General features: G+C 38.8%; 1 protein-coding gene across 1 annotated transcript in view; it reads left to right on the top strand.

Annotated features, from left to right (window-relative positions):
• plxna2 (plexin A2) overlaps positions 1-14125 on the top strand; it is an 801241-nt gene that overhangs the window by 428471 nt on the left and 358645 nt on the right. The gene's annotated exons all lie outside the window — the stretch shown is intronic.

The following is a 14125-nucleotide window of genomic DNA, read 5'->3' as shown; positions in this document are numbered from 1 at the left end:
ATTTGGTGGACACGTTCTGGGGACTGACAAGCACATGTGTGTGAAAATTGAGCAAAATCGGTTTAAAAAAGATCAATCAAAAGGGGGCGGGGCTTGGAAACTGATCATCAATCAAAAATGAAGTAGTTTTTGCTAAAAAAACAAAACGCTTAAAGTTTGTCAAAATGTGCGATTCCCCTGCGTGGCTTGTGCTATTTTTTTCCGGACAAATGCAGTTTTTAAACACCAACTTTTGACCCAAGTAAGATGAATTGACTTGAAATTTCTCCCACAGCTGTAAAGAACATTCACTGCAACTTTGAGGTTTTTTTAGACCAATCACCAGCAAATTTGGTGGACACGTTCTGGGGACTGACAAGCACATGTGTGTGAAAATTGAGCAAAATTGGTTAAAAAACATCAAGCAAAAGGGGGCGGGACTTAGAAACTAACCATCATTAAAAAATGAAGCAGTTTTTGCTAAAAAAAAAAAAAAAAAATCGCAGAAAGTTTGTCAAAATGTGCGCTTCGACTGTGTGGCTTGTGCTATTATTTTCCAAACAAATTGTTTTTTTAAACTACGATTTTTGACCCCAAGTAAGTTGCATTGACTTGAAATTTCTCCCACGGCTGTAAAGAACATTCACTGCAACTTTGGGGTTTTTAGACCAATCACCAGCAAATTTGGTTGAAACGTTTTGGGGACTGACAAGCACATATGTGTGAAAATTGAGCAAAATCGGTTTAAAAAAAATCAATCAAAAGGGGGCGGGACTTAGAAACTAATCATCAATCAAAAATCAAGCTATTTTTGCTAAGAAAAAACTATGAAAGTTTGTCAAAACATGCGCTTCGACTGTGTGGCGTGTGCTATTATTTTCCAAACAAATTGTTTTTTTAAACTACGATTTTTGACCCCAAGTAAGTTGCATTGACTTGAAATTTCTCCCACAGCTTTAAAGAACATTCACTGCAACTTTGGGGTTTTTAGACTAATCACCAGCAAATTTGGTGGAAACGTTCTGGGGACTGACAAGCACATGTGTGTGAAAAATGAGCAAAATCGGTTTAAAAAAAATCAATCAAAAGGGGGCGGGACTTAGAAACTAATCTTCAATCAAAAATGAAGTAGTTTTTGCCCCCCAAAAGAAACGCTTAAAGTTTGTCAAAATATGCGTTTTGACTGTGTGGCTTGTGCTAATTTTCCGTTAAAATGTGTTTTTTAAACTCCGGGTTTGACCCAAGTATGTTGCATTGACTTGAAATTTCTCCCACAGCTGTAAAGAAACCCCACTGCAACTTGAGGTTTTTTAGACAAATCACCAGCAAATTTGGTGGACACGTTCTGGGGACTGACAAGCACATGTGTGTGAAAATTGAGCAAAATCGGTTTAAAAAAGATCAATCAAAAGGGGGCGGGACTTGGAAACTGATCATCAATCAAAAATGAAGTAGTTTTTGCTAAAAAAACAAAACGCTTAAAGTTTGTCAAAATGTGCGATTCCCCTGTGTGGCTTGTGCTATTTTTTTCCGGACAAATGCAGTTTTTAAACACCAACTTTTGACCCAAGTAAGATGAATTGACTTGAAATTTCTCCCACAGCTGTAAAGAACATTCACTGCAACTTTGAGGTTTTTTTAGACCAATCACCAGCAAATTTGGTGGAAACGTTCTGGGGACTGACAAGCACATGTGTGTGAAAATTGAGCAAAATTGGTTAAAAAAAAATCAAGCAAAAGGGGGCGGGACTTAGAAACTAATCTTCAATCAAAAATGAAGCAGTTTTTGCTAAAAAAAAAAAAAAGACGCTGAAAGTTTGTCAAAATATGCGCTTCGACTGTGTGGCTTGTGCTATTATTTTTCACAAAAATGTGTTTTTTAAACTCCGATTTTTGACCTAAGTAAGCTGCATTTACTTGAAATTTCTCCCACGGCTTTAAAGAACATTCACTGCAACTTTGGGGTTTTTAGACTAATCACCAGCAAATTTGGTGGAAACGTTCTGGGGACTGACAAGCACATGCGTGTGAAAAATGAGCAAAATTGGTTAAAAAAAACATCAAGAAAAAGAGGGCGGGACTTAGAATGTAATCGTTATTCAAAAATGAAGCAGTTTTTGCTAAAAAAACAACAAAAAAAACGCAGAAAGTTTGTCAAAATGTGCGCTTCGACTGTGTGGCTTGTACTATTATTAAAAATACAAATAGTTTTTTTTTAAACTGCGATTTTTGACCCCAAGTAAGTTGCCTTGACTTGAAATTTCTCCAACACCTCTAAAGAAAACCCACTACAACTTGAAGTTTTTTCGACCAATCACCAGCCAAGTCTGTGGACACGTTCTAGGGACTGACAAGCACATGGGTGTGAAAATTGAGCAAAATCGGTTTAAAAAAAATCAATCAAAAGGGAGCGGGACTTGGAAACTAATCATCAATCAAAAATGAAGTAGTTTTTGGTAAAAAAAAAAAAAAACGCTTAAAGTTTGTCAAAATGTGCGCTTCGACTGTGTGGCTTGTGCTATTTTTTTCCGGACAAATACAGTTTTTAAACACCAACTTTTGACCCAAGTAAGATGAATTGACTTGAAATTTCTCCCACAGCTTTAAAGAACATTCACTGCAACTTTGGGGTTTTTAGACCAATCACCAGCAAATTTGGTGGAAACGTTCTGGGGACTGACAAGCACATGTGTGTGAAAATTGAGCAAAATTGGTTAAAAAAAAATCAAGCAAAAGGGGGCGGGACTTAGAAACTAATCTTCAATCAAAAATGAAGCAGTTTTTGCTAAAAAAAAAAAAAAAACGCTGAAAGTTTGTCAAAATATGCGCTTCGACTGTGTGGCTTGTGCTATTATTTTCCAAACAAATTGTTTTTTTAAACTACGATTTTTGACCCCAAGTAAGTTGCATTGACTTGAAATTTCTCCCACGGCTGTAAAGAACATTCACTGCAACTTTGGGGTTTTTAGACCAATCACCAGCAAATTTGGTTGAAACGTTCTGGGGACTGACAAGCACATATGTGTGAAAATTTAGCAAAATCGGTTTAAAAAAAATCAATCAAAAGGGGGCGGGACTTAGAAACTAATCTTCAATCAAAAATGAAGTAGTTTTTGCCCCCCCAAAAAAACGCTTAAAGTTTGTCAAAATATGCGTTTTGACTGTGTGGCTTGTGCTAATTTTCCGTAAAAATGTGTTTTTTAAACTCCGGTTTTTGACCCAAGTATGTTGCATTGACTTGAAATTTCTCCCACAGCTGTGAAGAAACCCCACTGCAACTTGAGGTTTTTTAGACAAATCACCAGCAAATTTGGTGGACACGTTCTGGGGACTGACAAGCACATGTGTGTGAAAATTGAGCAAAATCGGTTTAAAAAAGATCAATCAAAAGGGGGCGGGGCTTGGAAACTGATCATCAATCAAAAATGAAGTAGTTTTTGCTAAAAAAACAAAACGCTTAAAGTTTGTCAAAATGTGCGATTCCCCTGCGTGGCTTGTGCTATTTTTTTCCGGACAAATGCAGTTTTTAAACACCAACTTTTGACCCAAGTAAGATGAATTGACTTGAAATTTCTCCCACAGCTGTAAAGAACATTCACTGCAACTTTGAGGTTTTTTTAGACCAATCACCAGCAAATTTGGTGGACACGTTCTGGGGACTGACAAGCACATGTGTGTGAAAATTGAGCAAAATTGGTTAAAAAACATCAAGCAAAAGGGGGCGGGACTTAGAAACTAACCATCATTAAAAAATGAAGCAGTTTTTGCTAAAAAAAAAAAAAAAAAATCGCAGAAAGTTTGTCAAAATGTGCGCTTCGACTGTGTGGCTTGTGCTATTATTTTCCAAACAAATTGTTTTTTTAAACTACGATTTTTGACCCCAAGTAAGTTGCATTGACTTGAAATTTCTCCCACGGCTGTAAAGAACATTCACTGCAACTTTGGGGTTTTTAGACCAATCACCAGCAAATTTGGTTGAAACGTTTTGGGGACTGACAAGCACATATGTGTGAAAATTGAGCAAAATCGGTTTAAAAAAAATCAATCAAAAGGGGGCGGGACTTAGAAACTAATCATCAATCAAAAATCAAGCTATTTTTGCTAAGAAAAAACTATGAAAGTTTGTCAAAACATGCGCTTCGACTGTGTGGCTTGTGCTATTATTTTCCAAACAAATTGTTTTTTTAAACTACGATTTTTGACCCCAAGTAAGTTGCATTGACTTGAAATTTCTCCCACAGCTTTAAAGAACATTCACTGCAACTTTGGGGTTTTTAGACCAATCGCCAGCAAATTTGGTGGAAACGTTCTGGGGACTGACAAGCACATGTGTGTGAAAATTGAGCAAAATCGGTTAAAAAAAAATCAATCAAAAGGGGGCGGGACTTGGAAACTAATCATCAATCAAAAATTAAGCAATTTTTGCTAAGAAAAAACGATGAAAGTTTATCAAAACATGCGCTTTGACTGTGTGGCTTGTGCTATTATTTTACATACAAATTCGTTTTTTAAACTCCGATTTTTGACCCCAAGTAAGTTGCATTTCTCCCACACCTAAAGAAAACCCACTACAACTTGAGTTTTTTTCGACCAATCACCAGCAAATTTGGTGGACATGTTCTGGGGACTGACAAGCACATGTGTGTGAAAATTGAGCAAAATTGGTTAAAAAAAATCGATCAAAAGTGGGCTGGACTTAGAAACTAATCATCAATCAAAAATGAAGTAGTATTTGCTAAAAAAAACTATGAAAATTGGTCAAAACATGCGCTTTGACTGTGTGGCTTGTGCTATTATTTTACATACAAATTCGTTTTTTAAACTCCGATTTTTGACCCCAAGTAAGTTGCATTGACTTGAAATTTCTCCCACACCTCTATAAAAAATCCCACTGCAATTTGAGTTTTTTTAGACCAATCACCAGCAAATTTGGTGGAAACGTTCTGGGGACTGACAAGCACATGTGTGTGAAAATTGAACAAAATTGGTTAAAAAAAACATCAAGAAAAAGAGGGCGGGACTTAGAATGTAATCGTCATTCAAAAATGAAGCAGTTTTTGCTAAAAAAACAACAAAAAAACGCAGAAAGTTTGTCAAAATGTGCGCTTCGACTGTGTGGCTTGTACTATTATTAAAAATACAAATTGTTTTTTTTAAACTGCGATTTTTGACCCCAAGTAAGTTGCATTGACTTGAAATTTCTCCAACACCTCTAAAGAAAACCCACTACAACTTGAAGTTTTTTCGACCAATCACCAGCCAAGTCTGTGGACACGTTCTAGGGACTGACAAGCACATGTGTGTGAAAATTGAGCAAAATCGGTTTAAAAAAAATCAATCAAAAGGGGGCGGGACTTGGAAACTAATCATCAATAAAAAATGAAGTAGTTTTTGCTAAAAAAAAAAAAAAACGCTTAAAGTTTGTCAAAATGTGCGATTCGCCTGTGTGGCTTGTGCTATTTTTTTCCGGACAAATACAGTTTTTAAACACCAATTTTTGACCCAAGTAAGATGAATTGACTTGAAATTTCCCCCACGGCTGTAGAGAACATTTACTGCAACTTTGGGGTTTTTAGACCAATCACCAGCAAATTTGGTGGAAGCGTTCTGGGGACTGACAAGCACATGTGTGTGAAAATTGATCAAAATTGGTTAAAAAAAGCATCAAGCAAAAGGGGGCGGGACTTAGAATATAATCGTCATTAAAAAATGAAGCAGTTTCTGCGAAAAAAAAAAAAACGCTGAAAGTTTGTCAAAACGTGCGATTCGACTGTGTGGCTTGTGCTAATTTTCCGTAAAAATTTGTTTTTTAAACTCCGATTTTTGACCCAAAGTAAGTTGCATTGACTTGAAATTTCTCCCACAGCTGTAAAGAACACCCACTGCAATTTGAGTTTTTTTTAGACCATTCACCAACAAATTTGGTGGACACGTTCTGGGGACTGACAAGCACATGTGTGTGAAAATTGAGCAAAATTGGTTAAAAAAAATTCAATCAAAAGGGGGCGGGACTTAGAAACTAATCATCAATCAAAAATTAAGCAATTTTTGCTAAAAAAAAACGATGAAAGTTTATCAAAACATACGCTTTGACTGTGTGGCTTGTGCTATTATTTTACATACAAATTTGTTTTTTAAACTCCGATTTTTGACCCCAAGTAAGTTGCATTGACTTGAAATTTCTCCCACACCTCTATAGAAAACCCACTGCATTTTGAGGTTTTTTTAGACCATTCACCAGCAAATTTGGTGGACATGTTCTGGGGACTGACAAGCACATGTGTGTGAAAATTTAGCAAAATTGGTTAAAAAAAACTCAATCAAAAGTGGGCTGGACTTAGAAACTAATCATCAATCAAAAATGAACTAGTTTTTGCTAAAAAAACGATGAAAATTGGTCAAAACATGCACTTTGACTGTGTGGCTTGTGCTATTATTTTACATTCAAATTAGTTTTTTAAACTCCGATTTTTGACCCCAAGTAAGTTGCATTGACTTGAAATTTCTCCCACACCTAAAGAAAACCCACTACAACTTGAGTTTTTTTCGACCAATCACCAGCAAATTTGGTGGACACGTTCTGGGGACTGACAAGCACATGTGTGTGAAAATTGAGTGAAATTGGTTAAAAAAAACATCAAGAAAAAGAGGGCGGTACTTAGAATGTAATCGTCATTCAAAAATGAAGCAGTTTTTGCTAAAAAAAACAAAAGTTTGTCAAAACATGCGCTTTGACTGTAGGGCTTGTGCTATTATTTTACATACAAATTTGTTTTTTTAAACTCCGATTTTTGACCCCAAGTAAGTTGCATTGACTGGAAATTTCTCCCACACTTAAAGAAAACCCACTACAACTTGAGTTTTTTTCGACCAATCACCAGCAAATTTGGTGGACATGTTCTGGGGGCTGACAAGCACATGTGTGTAAAAATTGAGCAAAATTGGTTAAAAAAAAATCAATCAAGAGGGGGCGGGATTTAGAAACTAATCATCAATCAAAAATTAAGCAATTTTTGCTAAAAAAACCCCGAAAGTTTGTCAAAACATGCGCTTTGGCAGTGTGGCTTGTGCTATTATTTTACATACAAATTCGTTTTTTAAACTCTGATTTTTGACCCCAAGTAAGTTGCATTTCTCCCACACCTCTATAGAAAACCCGCTACAACTTGAGTTTTTTTCGACCAATCACCAGCAAATTTGGTGGACATGTTCTGGGGACTGACAAGCACACGTGTGTAAAAATTGAGTGAAAATGGTTAAAAAAACAAGGCTGCCATCAATGAAAAGGGGGCGGGACTTAGATCTGACGTCCTGAAGGCCCCTCCCATATGTTCATCATTATTCTCGATGAACCAGGAAGTCATAAGGTCAAGGGGGCGTGGTCTGGGCCATAAAGTATGTCCGATGGGATGACCTTTGCCCCGCCCCCTCCCTTCCAAGCCTTTCAGCATCACACACACACACACACACACACACACACACACAAAACACACAATCTATTGATTTTGAGCCCTGTCCGCAACAAGATGGCCAAAGGAGCCAAGGTCAAATGTCAAAACTGTAATTTCCCGCCCATAAAAACATATTAGTTGTTGTTTTTTACGTCAATGCATGCATCCTATTGATTTTGACTGGTGTTTGACACAAAGTAGCTGAGGTTAAAAGTCAACTCTGTACATTAGTGTTGCCAACAAACACGTCAATACTATACTTTAGGTACTTTTAGGGCTGACGTCAATGCATGCATCCTATTGATTTTGACTGATATCTAACCAATGTGTCCGAAGTTGTCAAAGATGACATTCACACATTTGAGTTGCCTCCAATGGGGAAAAACAAAACAAAACAAAACGAGTAAGCCGGCTTTAAAACACCCAGCTTATTTCTGCGTCAATGAAAGAACCCTATTGATTTTGACAAAGACCTCCTGCAAGGTGGTCTGGGTTGGGAAGTAAAATGCGTCCATAATTATACAAGTCCAGGACTTGAACAACAGATCTTGGAACGTGCACCGACTGTCTGTACAAGTATCCTATTGATTTTTGGCCGGTGTTTAACACAAAATGGCCCAAGTTCCTGGGTTGAAAAGTCACATTTACGAGTATGATTTGCGGCACTTGACCAGGGGTGCCCATTACGTCGATCGCGAGCTACCAGTCGACCGCGGGGGGTGTGTCAGTCGATCTCCAGCCAGGCTTTTAAAAAAAAAAAAAATAGACCTAAAAACGAGTGATCATCAATCTTCACCAAGACGTCACTTAAATGACATTCACGGTACCGGAGGGTCTTGTGAGATGACGCTGGCTGCTTCAAGATCATTATTATGAAAATATGACCGAGAGGAAGGCGAGGAACACTTTTTATTTCAACAGACTTCCGTCAAAACTCTAAAGGCCGACTGCACATTTCCTATCTTCACAATAAAAGCCCTGCTTCATGCTGCCTGCGCTAACTAAATACAGAGTCTCGGAAAACTGGCGTGCACAAGCGATCCCTCAGAAAGCTGGCGTGCACATCACTTGTGCACGCCAGCTTTCCCAGACTCTTATTTTGTTAGCGCAGGCAGCATGAAGCAGGGCTTTTATTGTGAAGATAGGAAATGTGCAGTCGGCCTTTAGAGTTTTGACGGAAGTCTGTTGAAATAAAAAGTGTTTCTCGCCTTCCTCTCTGTCATTTTTTCGTAATAATGAACTGGCAGGAGCCAGCGTCATCTCACAAGACCCTCGGGTGCCGTGAATGTCAATCAAGCAAGCTACGGAATTTGCCGCCAATTATTTTTCTTGTAAAGTGTATGGAAGCTGGATGAATTAGATGCCAAAAACCGACCACTTTCATGTGGTATTGTACAGAAAGGACAACTTTTTTTTTCTCCTCCATTTGAAAATGTGGGCGTTATCATCATTACTGTCTGATTCCAATCCATGCAAGTCATCAGAATCAGGTAATACACCAACTTATATTCTTGTCTTCGTGAAAGAAAGACATCTATATGTGTTACACATGCTTGTATTATCATTAAACACATTTAACTTGTTTACAAAAATGTCTCTTTCATAAATAAATAAATATAAATGATATATTTAAATGAGGTAGATCCCCTCGAGTTGGTCAATTGAAAAGTAGCTCGCCTGCAGAAAAAGTGTGGGCACCCCTGCACTTGAACAACGGATCTTCAAGCGTCCATAGACTGTTGTTCTGTCTGCACAGGAATCCTATTGATTTGAAACAACATGGTCCAGGTCTGCCTTTTTGCTGGCACATAACCTTATAAACACTCATCTCCATATTACACCACACATTTTCAATGTCTGGACTACAGGCAGGCCGGTCTAGTACCCGCACTCTTTTCCAATGGAGCCACGCTGTTGTAACAAGCGGCTTGGCATCGTCTCTCTGAAATAAGCAGGGGCGTCCATGATATCGCTCCAAAAGCTGTATGTACCTTTCAGCATGAATGCTGCCTTCACAGATGTGTAAGTTACCCATGCCTTGGACACTAATGCACCCCCGTACCCCCATCAACTTTGCACCTTGAACAATCCGGATGGTTCTTAAACTCTTTGGTCCGGAGCACACGACGTCAACAGTATCCAAAAACAATTTGACATGTGGACTCGTCAGAACACGTTTTCCACTTTGCATCAGTCCATCTTAGACGAGCACGGGCGACCTCGTCCGGTGACGGGCGTCCGTGTTCGGGGAAGGACGGGCGGGCGTTAACGTGATGTGGGTTTACGTGAATGGACATACAGATTTTAACATGATGGTGGACGTGTAGGACCGTAATTATACCGACATTTTGAGTGTATGTGAAAGGACATACATTTGTCTACATTTGATATGTATGGCATGTGGAATGGACCGATAAAATCTTACAGTATATTGTAGCTTTATGTGAATGGACAAACACATGTCAACATTATGGGTGGACGTGTAGGACCATAATTATACCGACATTTTGAGTGTATGAGAAAGGACATACATTTGTCTACATTTGATATGTATGGCATGTGGAATGGACCGATAAAATCTTACAGTATATTGTAGCTTTATGTGAATGGACAAACACATGTCAACATTATGGGTGGACGTGTAGGACCATAATTATACCGACATTTTGAGTGTATGTGAAAGGACATACATTTGTCTACATTTGATATGTATGGCATGTGGAATGGACCGATAAAATCTTTCAGTATATTGTAGCTTTATGTGAATGGACAAACACATGTCAACATTATGGGTGGACGTGTGGGACCATAATTATACCGACATTTTGAGTGTATGTGAAAGGACATACATGTGTCTACATTTGATATCTTTTGCATGTGAATGGACGGACACATACTTATATTGCAGGGTTATGTGACTGGACAAACAGATGTCAACATTGTAGGTGGACGTGTAGGACCATAATCGTAGCTGCGTTTTTAGTGTATGTGAAAGGACAGACATTTTTCTATATTTGATATGTATAGCATGTGAATGGACAAATAACTACTTATATTTTAGGGTTATGTGAATGGAAAAACTGATTTTAACATTATGAGTGGACGTGTAGGACCATAATTATACTTACATTTTGAGTGCATGTAAAAGGACATACATTTGTCTAAATTTTAGTTGTGTAGCATGTGAATAGATGGATAAATACTTTTATAATGGGTTATGTGAATGGACATACAGATTTTAACATGATGGTGGACGTGTAGGACCATGATTGTATCTACATTTTGGGTGGATGTGAAAAGACAGACATTTGTTTACATTTGATCTGTATGGCATGTAAAAGGACAGACACATACTTATATTGTAGGATTATGTGACTGGACAAACAAATGTCAACATTATGGGTGGACGTGTAGGACCATAATCATTCCTGCATTTTAAGGGTATGTGAAAGGACAGACATTTGTCTAATTTATACTTGTATAGCATGTCAATGGACAGATAAATACTTATATTGTAGGGTTATGTGAATGGACAAACTGATTTTAACATTATGAGTGGACGTGTAGGACCATAATTATACCTAAATTTTGAGTGTATGTGAAAGGACAGACATTTGTCTACATTTGATATCTATAGCATGTGAATGGACAGATACATACTTATATTGTAGGGTTATGTGACTGGACAAACAGATGTCAACATTGTAGGTGGACGTGTAGGACCATAATCGTAGCTGCATTTTTAGTGTATGTGAAAGGACAGACATTTTTCTATATTTGATATGTATAGCATGTGAATGGACAAATAACTACTTATATTTTAGGGTTATGTGAATGGAAAAACAGATTTTAACATTATGAGTGGACATGTAGGACCATAATTATACTTACATTTTGAGTGTATGTAAAAGGACATACATTTGTCAAAATTTTAGTTGTGTAGCATGTGAATAGACGGATAAATACTTTTATAGTGGGTTATGTGAATGGACATACAGATTTTAACATGATGGTGGACGTGTAGGACCATGATTGTATCTACATTTTGGGTGGATGTGAAAAGACAGACATTTGTTTACATTTGATCTGTATGGCATGTAAAAGGACAGACACATACTTATATTGTAGGATTATGTGACTGGACAAACAGATGTCAACATTGTAGGTGGACGTGTAGGACCATAATCGTAGCTGCATTTTTAGTGTATGTGAAAGGACAGACATTTTTCTATATTTGATATGTATAGCATGTGAATGGACAAATAACTACTTATATTTTAGGGTTATGTGAATGGAAAAACTGATTTTAACATTATGAGTGGACGTGTAGGACCATAATTATACTTACATTTTGAGTGTATGTAAAAGGACATACATTTGTCAAAATTTTAGTTGTGTAGCATGTGAATAGACGGATAAATACTTTTATAATGGGTTATGTGAATGGACATACAGATTTTAACATGATGGTGGACGTGTAGGACCATGATTGTATCTACATTTTGGGTGGATGTGAAAAGACAGACATTTGTTTACATTTGATCTTTATGGCATGTAAAAGGACAGACACATACTTATATTGTAGGATTATGTGACTGGACAAACAAATGTCAACATTATGGGTGGACGTGTAGGACCATAATCATTCCTGCATTTTAAGGGTATGTGAAAGGACAGACATTTGTCTAATTTATACTTGTATAGCATGTCAATGGACAGATAAATACTTATATTGTAGGGTTATGTGAATGGACAAACTGATTTTAACATTATGAGTGGACGTGTAGGACCATAATTATACCTAAATTTTGAGTGTATGTGAAAGGACAGACATTTGTCTACATTTGATATCTATAGCATGTAAAAGGACATAAACATACTTATATTGTAGGGTTATGTGACTGGACAAACAGATGTCAACATTGTAGGTGGACGTGCAGGACCATAATCGTAGCCGGCGGAGTTTCCGGGTGTTGTTGATAAATGGCTGTGGCTTTGCATAGTAGAGTTTAAACTTGCACTTACAGATGTAGCGACCGACTGTAGTTATTGACAGTGGTTTTCTGAAGTGTTCCTGAGCCCATGTGGTGATATCTTTTACACACTGATGATGCTTTGTGATGGGTTACTGTCTAAGGGATCCAAGGTCACGGGCATTCAATGTGGTTTTCGGGGTTTTTTCAGATTCTCTGAACCTTTTGATGATATTACGGAGCATAGATGGTGAAATCCCTAAATTCCTTGTTGAGAAATGTGGTTCTTAAACAATTTGCTCGGGCATTTGTTGACAAAGTGGTGACCTTCGCCCCGTCCTGGTTTGTGAACGAGTGAGCATTTCATAGAAGCTGCTTTTATACCCAATCATGGCACCCACCTGTTCCCGATTAGCCTGCTCACCTGCGGGATGTTCCAAATATCAATCAATCAATCATCCATCCATCCATCCATTTTCTACCGCTTATTCCCTTTCGGGCAATCGATGTTTATTTATATAGCCCCAAATCACAAATGTCTCAAAGGACTGCACAAATCATTACGACTACAACATCCTCGGAAGAACCCACAAAAGGGCAAGGAAAACTCACACCCAGTGGGCAGGGAGAATTCACATCCAGTGGGACGCCAGTGACAATGCTGACTATGAGAAACCTTGGAGAGGACCTCAGATGTGGGCAACCCCCCCCCCCCTCTAGGGGACCGAAAGCAATGGATGTCGAGCGGGTCTAACATGATACTGTGGAAGTTCAATCCATAGTGGCTCCAACACAGCCGCGAGAGTTCAGTTCAAGCGGATCCAAGACAGCAGCGAGAGTCCCGTCCACAGGAAACCATCTCAAGCGGAGGCGGATCAGCAGCGTAGAGATGTCCCCAACCGATACAGGCGAGCGGTCCATCCTGGGTCTCGACTCTGGACAGCCAGTACTTCATCCATGGTCATCGGACCGGACCCCCTCCACAAGGGAGGGGGGGGACATAGGAGAAAGAAAAGAAGCGGCAGATCAACTGGTCTAAAAAGGAGGTCTATTTAAAGGCTAGAGTATACAGATGAGTTTTAAGGTGAGACTTAAATGCTTCTATCAATCAATCAATCAATCAATGTTTACTTATACAGCCCTAAATCACTAGTGTCTCAAAGGGCTGCACAAACCACCACGACATCCTCAGTAGGCCCACATAAGGGCAAGGAAAACTCACACCCAGTGGGACGTCGGTGACAATAATGACTATGAGAACCTTGGAGAGGAGGAAAGCAATGGATGTCGAGCGGGTCTAACATGATACTGTGAAAGTTCAATCCACAATGGATCTAACACAGTCGCGAGAGTCCAGTCCAAAGCGGATCCAACACATCAGCGAGAGTCCCGTTCACAGCGGAGCCAGCAGGAAACCATCCCAAGCGGAGGCGGATCAGCAGCGCAGAGATGTCCCCAGCCGATACACAGGCAAGCAGTACATGGCCACCGGATCGGACCGGACCCCCTCCACAAGGGAGAGTGGGACATAGAAGAAAAAGAAAAGAAACGGCAGATCAACTGGTCTAAAAAGGGAGTCTATTTAAAGGCTAGAGTATACAGATGAGTTTTAAGGTGAGACTTAAATGCTTCTACTGAGGTAGCATCTCGAACTGTTACCGGGAGGGCATTCCAGAGTACTGGAGCCCGAACGGAAAACGCTCTATAGCCCGCAGACTTTTT

The sequence above is a fragment of the Nerophis ophidion genome, linkage group LG06 (assembly GCF_033978795.1).
Source record: "Nerophis ophidion isolate RoL-2023_Sa linkage group LG06, RoL_Noph_v1.0, whole genome shotgun sequence".
In the NCBI taxonomy this organism is placed as follows: domain Eukaryota; kingdom Metazoa; phylum Chordata; class Actinopteri; order Syngnathiformes; family Syngnathidae; genus Nerophis; species Nerophis ophidion.
This window is presented reverse-complemented; position numbering and strand designations above follow the sequence as displayed.